Source organism: Camelus ferus, chromosome 5 (genome assembly GCF_009834535.1).
Source record: "Camelus ferus isolate YT-003-E chromosome 5, BCGSAC_Cfer_1.0, whole genome shotgun sequence".
NCBI lineage: Eukaryota > Metazoa > Chordata > Mammalia > Artiodactyla > Camelidae > Camelus > Camelus ferus.
In genome coordinates, this window is record NC_045700.1 from 57,858,402 (window position 1) to 57,871,686 (window position 13,285).

Below are 13,285 nucleotides of genomic sequence, written 5' to 3' on the forward strand. Positions count from 1 at the left end.
AGCCACAAAATGCATTTATTCCACTCTGTGTATCTGCATATGTGACGTCCCACCCAAGTGAAAAGCTAACTTCTTTGTATCCTTTCAACTCTTCACAAATGCTATCATAAAACTGATGCAGAATTTTTTGTTTAATCAGGAAGTTGTGAAATAAATGTGAAATTTTTAAATATGAGAAGAAAACAGCACAGAAAAGAAAGCTAGCTCTATTTATTTGTTTCTCCTAAATGCTCTCAAAACTCTAAAATTCTCTCCTTTGACTTCATTCTCCCTCATACAGACTTCTTTATTAACATACTTGCCAGCTTCTTCGAGAGGCTAACGTCCTGGAAGACAAGAATTCAATATTCATCTTTTTTCTATCCTTAGAATCTGGCAAAATGCCTGCCATATAATGGCCACTAAATAAATTTTTAATGATGAGAAAATGAATGGATGAATTTATTTTCCAGTGGAAATAATTCATTCTTTCCTATATAGCTCATTATGCTTATAGGATCTCTGAGTACTCACTATCAATAACAAAGAGCATTGATTGGGTGCCTATTTAGGTAATATAATCTTATTTAAATAATGAGCAAGTGTGTACTCTTTCTCTTCTGCACTAGAAGAGTCCTTTAATAGAAACTATTGAAAATTGCAATAGTATTCAAGGTAGTTGGTTAAAGAATACATTAAAGGAGAAAGATAATTACACATAAATGAAGATACGGAAGGCGATGAAGAAAGAAAACCCAGAACTATCCCTTATATTAGATTCCTCTAGAGTTACGACTCAAAATTTTGAGAGTCATAATTTGGATGTTTGCCTTGTGTGTTGATCAGAAAAATCTTGAAATTCTAAATAGCTTACTTTATAATTCCTCATTAGGGAATACTGACTGTCCTTACTTCCATTATTCTTGGACATTAGACACAGTATGAGTCTGTGTTGGTCATTTATTCAGACATCTGTGTAACTGTGTAAGAGGAAAGAGGTCATTGTTCAGCATGTAATTCTGCAATATGGTACCATTAAAATTGCAGACAATTGAAAGAGAGCAGGTGTTTTCCCAGTAGATGTTTGTGATAAGCAAACAATCACTTTTCTCACATTCAGCTAGGCCATCACAATGATTAGGAAGACAGCAGTTTGGAAAATTATAAAGCTCCCATTTAGTCAAAGTGTGTCCTTGTCTGTGACTCCATAATCACTTTTTAATGGGCTATGTTGAATGACTGAGCATGCGTTATCTATGGTTCTCATGGTTTTTACTGTCTGACCTCTAAGGACATCCCTTGGTTATTTCCATGCTACAGGCTACTTCTTGTCTTTTTTAATCTTAAAGTTACCATCATCACCAAACTGTTGTGAATGCCACGTCTCCCACTTCTTTTTAAATACTATAGAAAGTCTAAATGTTTTAAAAAGTAAATCTTAAGGAAAATTCTGAAGAAAGTAATTACTGGGTCATGGCACTTATTGTTAAGGTTTTACTACTTTTATGACAAATAGCCATTTGGAGCTATGCATATATCATCCTTCATAGCCAATTTGATATTCTTTTTAAGAATTTCACCTCCAGATTTAAGGTCTTTAATGGAAATTAAACACAAGGTACAGTTATTATTTTATACCACTTCTGGTGCAGGATCAACATTTTGACAATCACATTCCTGAGCCCACCTTCCAGGTTCCTTTTTTACTGTAATGCAATGTTTCAGTGACTGCTATCTTTTAATAATAATAATAACAATAACAACAACAACAACAACAACAACAACAATAATAATAATGTCTCCAAGGCAGAAATTCAAGATAGCTTCTGTTATGACTGAAACTGGCTTGACTTTTTAAGGCAAGTTTCCACATGGACTCAATTTCTGCAGTATCAGATGGTTGGTAGTTATTTCCCCTATTTCCTTGGCTCAGATTAAAAATCCAACGTCAAACCCTCAGCTGGAACAGCAGGTGAAAAGTCTGGCATCTTTAGGTTTTGCCAATTCTAAATGCCAATGTGAACCCAAGGTCACAGTGCTCTGTTCAGAGACATACCACCTATCAAGCTTTAAAATTCACATCTTGAGTTGAATAGTGAACTAGTATAATGAAAAAGGAAAATGGTGGAAGTCAAGAAATCAAGAAGAGGTGAAATAAAACAGAGTAAGGAGAGGCATAGAAGTGGGACTATACATAGTGGTTAAGGAAATATCCAGGTGTCCAGATTGACTGTAGCACAGCATCCATGAAGAATAACAAGTGATGAATCTGAAGAGCAGGTGGAAGCAGATCACTGAGTGCCTTAAAATGCAGCCTGACAAGTTTAAACTGTAGGCAGTGGGGTGGTACGGGCAGTTTCTGTTTTGTTTGTTTTTAGCAGATGGCTGAAGTTATTAGACTTCTACTAAAGACAGAATAACCTCTCAGCCTTGTGCAGGGTGGAATAAACAGGAGTGGAAGCAAAACAGGAGGCCATTACTCTATTCTGTGCAAAAACAAAATGATGATAGTAAAAACAGAAAGGAGGGAACTAACATGGGTGAAACTATTTTCCTTTTTGAGATCTTGAAAGAAAATCTTTCCACATTTACACGTGCAACTATTATCTTGTCACATTTTAACAGTGAAAGTCTGTCATTAACACTTTCTGCAATGATTTATCTTGCTATATATTACAATAGTTTGCAGTGTGAAACTTTATTTTCTATGCAGTCTTTGTGTATGTGAAAGTGGTCTAGAGGTTGGAAAAATTTCAGAAATTAAAGAGATATTTGGTGGTCAAACATATTCAGAGTTTCACATTTCTTGTCTTTCAAGTATGTTCCTGAGAATCAGCTTGGGTTCCAAACTAGCAGCTGAAAGAATACAATAAAAGTTAGAAGCCCATATATACATTTACAGTAGACAACCAATAAAAGGAAAGAAACTCAATAGGTAGTGACAGAGCTAATTTAAATGATAGGCCAGAGTGCTGCAATAAATTTGTTTGGAAAATGAGGCATAAAGATAAAGGTTAGCCTTCTCAAAGTATGCAACTCACTAAGGTAAAGTAGTGTGTTTTTATTCATTCATTTATTCACTTTCTCACAACTTAGCCATGGCCTAGACAATGACAGAAAAGAAAAGTGACTTTAATGTATCAGAGTTACTAATTGTTTAGTCTGAAAATTTTTGAAATGTTTTCTTAATATTAAAGTATTTTTAAAACATAAGAAAACATAATGTTTAAAATAATCTTCCAAATAATTATTTTAATAAATTCATACTATGAATCAAATGTATAAATGATAGTGTTCCTTAGGGCACTCCTTAAAGTAGCAAAAACTTGGACACCATATAAATTTCTTATTATTTTGGTTATGTATGTGTTGCTATTTACATATTGATTGCACCTTTAAAAATCATTTTACAGTGGTCTATTTATCAATAGGGGAAAATATCTAATAATATATTATTAAATGTTAAAGTCAGGCTAAAATTTACATTATATAGTCTATCCTCATATAGAGAAATGAAATATATACATAGGCATATATATACATATGTATGTTTGTATTATAAAATAGGTTAGATTATTTTTAGAATCTTAATAGCAGTTATTTCTGAATGAGAGGCTTAAGAATAATTTTTATTTACTCTATATATTTTCTGAATATAATTCTGCAATTCGAAAGGAAAATATATATTTTAACCTTGTTAGTTTAAATTAAATAATTTTCTATTTTAAAGAGTATTTGAAGATGTAAAATTTTTCAAATAAAATAATGTGGCCATTCTTTTAGACCAATTTAAATTATGCTAAAGAGTGAAAGGAAGTACACAAAATTTATCCTAATTCACACTTGTTCCATACTTATTCCATCCAGAAACATGTGCTTCACATGAATAGAATAAATGTAAATAAAATAAGAACTTCAATATAAAATAAATGACTGTCATGAAACCCATTGCTATTAAAGCACATGAGGGAAAATGAGGATCTCCCAAAATTTTAACACAATGAATAATGAAATCCAGCAGAATAGCAATCAAATATAATAAGCCACTTATGGCAATCACCCACTATAAGAAGCAGAAAGTAAATGTATGAATAAAACACTTAGATTTGGCCAGATTTATAAAAGAGACTAGAGCAGACTCAAAAAACCAAGTCTCCAGCTATAATCAATCCTAAAAGTGAATGAAGACGTATCACAGTCCATTATAAAAACAGATGAAATTTACCCTTGTCATAACAGAATTTACCTTACACAAAATATTTTCCTAATTTGACCTTCTCTTAAAGGACCCTTTGGCTGAACTAATAAAAGCAAAATGTAACAGCCACACTAGATCTCATCTTTTACAAAATACATTTCATTAACTGTAGTACTTTTTAAAAACTTGTAGTACTTTTTAAAAACTTGTAGTACTTTTTAAAAACTTTTTCTTTTCAGATAGTTGTAGATTTACATGTAAAAAATAATACAGAGGATACTCTATACTCTACCCGTGTCCCCTAATGGTAACATTTTGTATAACTATTACCATCACAACCTGGAAATTAATGTTGATACAATCCATTGACCTTATTCACATTTCACCAGCTGTACATGCTATCATTTGTACTCATGTGTATATTTAGTGCTATCCAATTTTGTCACATGTGTATATTTGTGTGGCCACCATACAGTCAAGATGCAGAATAGTTCCATCACAAGAATCCCTTCAGCAGTGCTTTTATTGCCAAAGCCACCTTCTTCCTCCCCTGATCCTGACCCCTATCAACCACTAATCTGTTCTTCATTTCTATAACTGACATTTCAGACATACTGTATCAACGGACTCGTACAGCATGTTGCTTTTTGAGGTTGGCTTTTTTCACGCAGCACAATTCCCTTGAGATCAATCTAAGCTATTACAGGGATTAGCAGTTTGTTCGTTTTTGTTGTTGAGTGGTATTCAGTGATATCAGAGAGAGTGATTCCTTTCATTTTATTATCCTTTTTCAGTATTGCCTTTAGCTATTCTGCTTTGCTTGATTTTCCATATAAATTTTAGAATAATTTTGCTTAAGTCTAAAAAAACTTGCTAGAATTTTTATAAGAATTGCATCAGTTTTGGGAGAAGTGACATCTTTTCTGCATGGAGTGTTCCAAACCATGAATATGATACGTCTTTCCATTTATTTAGGTCTTTTAAAAATTTCTTCTGTCAGTATTTTGTAATTTTCAGTGTAAGGATACTGTATGTATATTATTATATTTTTACTTCAATATTTCATTTTTATTGGAGCAATTGTAAATGTTCCCCATATGTGCATTATTAGCATGGATTAATATTTATGTGTTGGTCTTATACCCTGCAACCTTGCTCAGCTTTGTTATTAGTTCTAGGGTATTGTTTTTGTTTGCTTTTTGTTTTTATTTAGTTTTGTAGATCTCTTGAGATTATTGACATAGGCAATCATGTCATTTACAGTTAGAGACAAATACATTTCTTCCTTTCCATTCTATATGCCTTTTACAAGCATACCTCAGAGATACTGCAAGTTAGGTTCCAGGCCACTTTAATAAAGAGAATATCACAATAAGGTGAACCACATAATTTTTTTTTATTTCTCACTGCATATAAAAGCTATGTTTACACTGTCAACAGAAATAATCAATAAGCAATCCATAATAGGAATAGAAAAGGGTTTTATTGGAGCCAAACTGAAGATTATAGCCTGGGAGACACAGATTCAAGAAGTACTTGAATTGCCTTCTACCAGACTACAAAATGGGAGAGGCTTCTAAAAGCAGAAACTGCAAAATTACATAAGTTGTTGGTCAAGAAGTATAATTGGAGCTGACAAGAAGTAAGAGCACATGTTAAGGATTGGCTGAGGCCTGAAATGTTTGCATAGTTACAACGAGAGACCTTGAGACGATAAGGTTGCGGGTGGCAGCTGCTAGCAGACATTGTTTTGAAAAGGCTAGTGGTGTCCTTGAATCTGATAGAGTTCATAAAACTCAAGGCCTTAATGATACAGGGAAGATGTCTGAAGCCACACTCACAGTGGCCACCCAGCTCCATTTTGAATACCTGAACCACAGTTATTCCATTTCAGTGTTTAAAGGCATTCTTTTCTTTAATGCTTAGAGCAGATGTACAATGCATATTTGACAGGCCATAAGAAAGACAGGCGGTTGTAGTTAGCATAAAGTTCAAGCCAAATCATGTATAAGGCAGAATGACTTTCCCATAACTCAGTATGTGAAAATTTCTTCCATCAACACTATACTGTAGTTTATTAAGTGTGCAATAGGATTATGTCCAAAAAACAGTGCACATAACTTACTTTAAAAATACTTCATTGTTAAAAAATGCTAACCATCATCTGAGTCTTCAGTGAGTCAAAATCCTTCTTGCTGGTGGGGGGGTCCTTACCCATTGATCACCACTTGATCAGTCAGTTGATGGCTGCTGACTGATGAAGGTGGTTGCTGAAGGTTGGGGTGGTTGTAGCAATTTCTTAAAATAAGACAGTAAAGTTTGTCATATCAATTGACTCTTCCTTTCACTTGAACACTTAGAAGACATTGTGTTATTAATTGGCCTAATTTCAATATCGTTTTGTCTCAGAGAATAGAAAGGCCCTCAAAGAGAGAAATACAGGGGAAAAGCTGGTCAGTAAAGCAGTCAGAACACACACAACATTTAGTAAGTTCTCCGTCTTATGTGGACACTGTTTGTGGTGCCCCAAAACAACTACAGTAGTAATATCAAAGATCACGGATCACAGAACACCATAACAAATATAATAATAATGTAAAAGATTGAAATACTGTGAGAATTACCCACATGTGACACAGAGACCCTAAGTAAACAAATACTGTTGGAAAAATGTTGTCAATAGACTTGCTTAGAGGTTGCCACGAACCTTCAATTTGTACAAAATAACGGCATCTGCAAAGCTCAGTAAAGTGAAGCACAATAAAACAAGGGATACTTGTATTTCTTTTGCTTCGTTTTGTTAGTTTTTAAAGTATGCTATTATACATAAAGACACCCAGAGTTCTAACAATATATACCTGCACTATTTTATTTCCTATAAATAATAGCTTGAATAAAATGAATTATGGAAAGAAAAACACAGTGTAAACATTTCTAAATTGTTTTATAATCACTTCAAGTCAGTACCAGAAAATGGCATTAACAACATTGGTGACACATTTTAGTAAGCAGGTTTTGCTCAACTCTATCAAGTATGTTGTGTAAATAAAATGTTTTCTTCTCTCAATAACAATCAATTTCTTAGAAACAAATCAGAATAAATAAATTTATATCTAATACTTGAATTTATTATGGTTTATAATCTTAATCAAGAGGTTTTTATTTTAATCACTTCAAATGCAAATTAATGTTCTTATTATTACCACAAATTATAGTTGAGTTTGAATCTACTATGCAATTAAAGCTCCATAAATTCTTATTTTGTAAACGTCTAAATGAAAGAAGTAAAGTAACATTATAAAGAGTTTTAGTTTCTCTTTTAGCAATACCTTCAAAAATAAAATTTCATACAAGCCTAGCTTTGCTTTTACACTGAGGAACTCTTGCTTTGCCAAATTATTATAAAATTATTTTCCAAACTATTATAAAAATTTGGATATACAAAAGAGAAGAAATAAATCATATACTTACATCATAGAAATAAAATATATTTCCTCAGAATACTTCTCTTTTCAGGTTTTTGGGACAGTAATACATATACTGCCTAAAAACAATAAAGAGAGAAATTATGCCTAAATTAAACATTTCTGACTTTTAAAACACATTTTAAAAGATTTAAATGTTACAAAGAAAACAGAGTGATGTCCTGACAAATCATAATAGGAGCTGGAAAATCTTTCTATAGCCATATTTTTCTTTGAGTTCTGTTACAGTAAATATGGATTTTGTATCACTTTACATTTCTGCTTCTTTCTGAAAGCTAATTTTGGTGTAAATAAATCAATGTACAACATTTCTTAACAATGACAATGTGATTAAAGTTCTCTAAAATTCAAAGTAATTAACATTACTTTGATTTATATAAAATATGGAAACAATAAATATATGGGTTTTTTTTTAGAAAACATAATAATAAGCTGAAACTTTTGCTGATTATTACATTTTATAAAAATTATTAAAACACTCATGTTGCTCAGCTCCCTATATTATGACTTATTTTTCAAAGGGAAAATGACAATTATTCTTAGAATGACTTTGATGCCCCCAGGAAGTGTTATAAATGAACCAAAAATATTATTTCTCTTTCCTTATTAATTTTTAATTTTTGATATAACATAGTGGAAAAAAGTGTTATCATTCCTATTTGTGTTTAATTACTAACAGAACATTTCCTTTTTTATGCCTAGTATCATTAAGAACTACAATTAATCATTATTTGTTCAGTGAAATTCTGAAAACTAACTCTTAAGATTTAGGACATCAGCATGACATGCTTCCCTTGGGCATAAAATAAAACATAGTAAGGAAGTTAATTAAATAAAAGTTAACTTTTTGAAAAACCATGATCAGTAATGAGACAGACTTCAGACCTCACTATAACTAAGACATTGTTTCTCTGTATTACTTAATTGTGGTGAGGGTTTAATACATATAAATCAACTGTATTTTTATGTTTGCCATACCATGAATAATGGTAGCTCTCAAACTGGTTTTTTTGCTGGGTAGGACACAAACTATAAATATCAAATGCAAGACCCTTCTCATCCAAATTCCAGTTTTGCTAAATACAACAAAGCCCTTTCTTCCCCACTCATAAAACATGTCTGTCACTGCAAGTGACATTGTTGAAGATATAATTTGAGTCAACCTAAATATATTTAAATTATAAATTAATTCAGGATCACTTTTAACATGCTTCACAGTTGATTGAACTTAAACCAATAATGCAACACAAGGACATATTACTTTAAGTGAATAATTTGTGATGATATGTCACTATATAAAGTGTTACATTGTGAAAGAAAAGTGAGTCCAAATGAAACATACCTTTTTTATGACATGTATTAGTTGTATAGATAGATGAAAAACTATATTGACACCAACTCATACTCGTTTCATCACTTTTTTTCATTTCATCACTTTTTTTCATTTCATCACTTTTAATTTTAATTCCAATGACTCAAATTCTTATTTAATACCCTCCCCAGAATTATTTCTGTCATTCTGTCAGATCCCTATCAACAATGGGACATTGATTTGATTATTACCTTCTTAGAGACAAAGATAGTAACGTGCTTCAGTCACATATAAAGAAAAAAAATTAAGGACTGTCGTTAATTCTATGTAAAATTCAATGGAGAAAGGTAGAAAAATAAATATACTAGTAACTAAAGATATCAGGGTACCAAAAACACCTGCTACTCTTTGTGAGCAAAATGAAAAAAAATTTTAATTCAACATCGTATTTGTTTCCTAGAGCTGCCATTAAAAAGTACCACAAACTAGGCGACTTAGAGCAACAGATAGTTATTGTCTAAGTGTTCTGAAGGTTAGAAATCCAAAATCAAGATATTGATAAGGCCTTGCTTCCTCCAGAGACTCTAGGGGAGGCTCTCTCCTTGCGTTTCTGTTTTCTGATGGCCCCCGGCATTCCCTAGTTTGTGGCAGCATAACTCCAATCTTTGCTTCCATCTTCACATGGCTGTCTTCCCTTTGTATCAGAACATAGAATAGATCCTAGGTTTTCCTGAAAGAACTGCAAGTTGGGCCAGAAGAGCTTCTCCCCATGCCCTCAACTACAGAAACTGTGTAGACAATTAACAGCTAGCCTGTCATCTGTATCTCTGAAGGGAAGGCAAAGTCCTAAGTGAGGTAGATAATCATTAAGGAGAAGTCAAGCAAGAGTGTGATCTTAGAAGTATTCACACATCTTAAAAAAAAAAAATAGACAGAGAGAGACAGAAAGATGAATATAGCTTGGAAAAGATAGATGAAAACAGTCTGAAACAATTTAAGAAACTGGGAAAAGTAGATAGATACATGGATGATGCATCAGCTAATGTCAGGAAGACATTCTCAAACATGAATAAGTTCAGGAACTATATATAACACCCATGACCATTTCTTAAGTAAAATAATTAAAAATTCAAATAATTAATGAATCAAAAGAAATCATGTGAATTCGAGAATTTTTAGAATTTGTGGTAAAAAGGCTCGCAGTGATCATTGAATCTATTGATACTAGAAATATTCTGTTTTATATACCAGCTGAATCACTGGGACGTCAAAAATGTAGAGAAGGAAATATAATGAGTGTGTAACTGGGTATTGTGATGATCCGTATATATGTAAATTGATGTTGCTAATATGGCCAATAGATTTCTCAACTTTTAGAATCAACATATATGCAATATATTGAAAAATCAATTCTCCTACAGGACAGAGTATAAATGTTACCAATCTGGTAACAGTTATCCATATTAGCAAAAGTAAGAGTGAATGAGAAGGGAAGTGCAGGGACCAGAGTGTCTCTAAAATCTGAAACAAGAGATATAAAAACACAAAAACAACATATACAGTCAAAAGATGATGGAAAAAGAAATAGCAGGGTAAGCCTATTACTTAAATTACAAATGTAACCAATTGCTAAAAAGACTAATACAGGTATATAATTCAAAAGGGAGGAAGAGAAATGAAGATGTTACATATAGCTCTAACTCTGTATTTTGTAGGAAATTACTGGGTTATATAGTTAATAAATTATGGAAAAGAGACATAAGAATTTACTTAGAGATACAGAGGCAGCGAAGAAAGTAATTGAAATAAAAATTGTTTAAAAGTGTTTGTCTCTGTAGTGCGGTCCTGAAGTGGGGAAAGATGAAAGAAATGGTCATTACTTTTATTATAGCACTTAATCAGAGGTAATAATTTACACATATTATCTTGATAATTTTCGAAGAGAAGTAATCCACTTATTGCCCAGTAACCAAATGCATGCCAAGGAATTTAAGGTGGGGCAAAATATTTAAGCAAGCTTTTCTCTAAGCAATAGGCACAGTTTGGTCTTACAGTAATATAACTAAGAGGAATCAGTTACTCTTTGAATAACAAACAATCTGATAAAAACTGACTTTCCAATCCATTTCTGTCGGAAGGAGCCAGAAGATTTGAATAGCTGTTTCTCTTAACCAAGTTTTGCCCATCCAGACACTCTGCTGCACAGAGCGTGTTACAGGAATGAAGATGGGAAAAAATATCATTGGATTTTACAATAAGGAGGGCAGTGGTACAGCTCAGTGAGAGTTAAGTAGAGTGTTGGTATCAGAAGACAGATTGAAAAGATTTAAGGAATAACTGCAAGATAAAAAGCTGAGACAATATAGATTATCCTTAGAAGACTAAGGGAGGGGTCAAGGTAAACCGATACCCTTATTTTCTCTCAGGTCCTCAAGCATGTCAACGTGCCATTAATCCTTCTCTGCTCTTTATTCCTAACATCTTCCTATCACATTACCCTTCCTCTCAACTTCACTTGTTTCTCTTGACTCATCCTGCATGCTGCATGACTCATTTTAAATGTTACTTCCCCTCAGAAGTCCTCCTGAGCTAACCTGGATATGATTGTCTTGCTGTGCATACAACAGTGCCATATGCTTCCCCCATTCTAGGAATAATCATACCATATTATAATTAGCTATTTAACTGTATGTCTCCCCTAGTTTATTCTAACATTCTTGAAGGCAGATCCCATGCCTATTCCATTGTATTCCCAGTCCACTAACAGTGCCTGGCACAATCAGTACTTACTAATGAATGGATTTTTCAAAAATAAGTAAGTGAGTAAATAAATGTATAAACACATTGTTGAGAACTGTGGTTTGAGATTTTAGGAAGGCTGAGGGAGGATGCTAACTTTGTTTCAGGAGGAGGAGGGTATTCAGAATACTATTTCAGGATGAGAATGAGAATATTTTTTAGTCAAAGAGAAGCAGCCGAGAGAAAATAGAGTTGCAACTTTAGCTACTTAGTGGAGCGCTGCCCTAGAGAAATGATAATCAAACTTTAAGTGCATACAGATGACCCAGATACCATGTTCTGGTTCAGTAGGTCTGGGATGGTGCATGTGATCCTGTATTTCTAAAAAGCTCTCAAGTGATAACTGATGCTTGGTAGTATCACTGTCCTAAAGTCTGGGAACCAAACTTCAAGGAACACTGTGCTAAAAAAAATATAGGAGAAGATGGATTCAAGGGAACAGCAATGAGTGTGTTTATCCTAGCAAGGAAGAGACACAGACAGGTATACAGATGGGTGAAGACAGGGAAACCTGAATGAGGAGAAAAGGGAAAAATAAAGTACTCTCATAGGATATTCTCAATTCCACAATAAGTAGGTGGAAGGTTACTTAATTATTAAAAATGGAGAGAGACCAGGACTTGCACAAAGAGGAAATAATGTTGGAAAACTGCTGCAGGGAAGGCGATATGGCAGTGGTTCTCAATTTTTACCGCTCAATAAAATTTCCAGGGACTTTTCAAAAATTCCAATGTTTAGACCACACACCAGGCCAATTCATCAGAATCTCTTGGGAGTGCCCCAGGTATCAATATTCTTTAGAGCTTCCAAGGATGAGAATTACTGTTACGAATTACCCAAGTCAGTTTGGCAGCTGCCAACAACTTGAAGCAGGTGGGAGTAATAGTTCTCTCCTAGAACCTCAATGGGTGGTTTGTTACCATGACAGTAAGTCTCAGACTGAAGTTTTCCATGTTAATAAAAAGGTACAAAAATAGTTAAAATCATGTTAATGTAAGCTAGATGAAATCTCAGCTTTCTGTCCTCTTAGGCTCTCCAACTAGCATCATGATTAAAAAAAAATTCAACTGAGGCAAATTCAACAGATATTTGCTGGTGAAATATGATCACCTAATGTGATCCTTTCCAGTTGGATCAAGAGAAAATCCTGTAGCCACATGAAGGGGACAAGTCTTCACAGAGCACTAGAACTAGGGTACTCCTCCACAGCTGTTTGCATGCTGAGCTTCCTAGTTTTTGATAACCCTGTTAATGGATGCCTCTGCATTTTTTTCTGTATGCTTTTTTTTTTTAATTGAAGTATAGTCAATTTACAATGTTACATTAGTTCTAAGGGTACAACATAATGATTCAATATTTTTACAGATTATACTCCATTTAAAGTTAGTGTAAAATATTGGTTATATTCCCTGTGCAGTACTTTACATCCTTGTATCTTATTCTATGCCTAGTAGTCTGTACATCTTAACCTCCTTCCCCTATTTTGCCCCTCCCCTGCCCCTGTGCATTGTT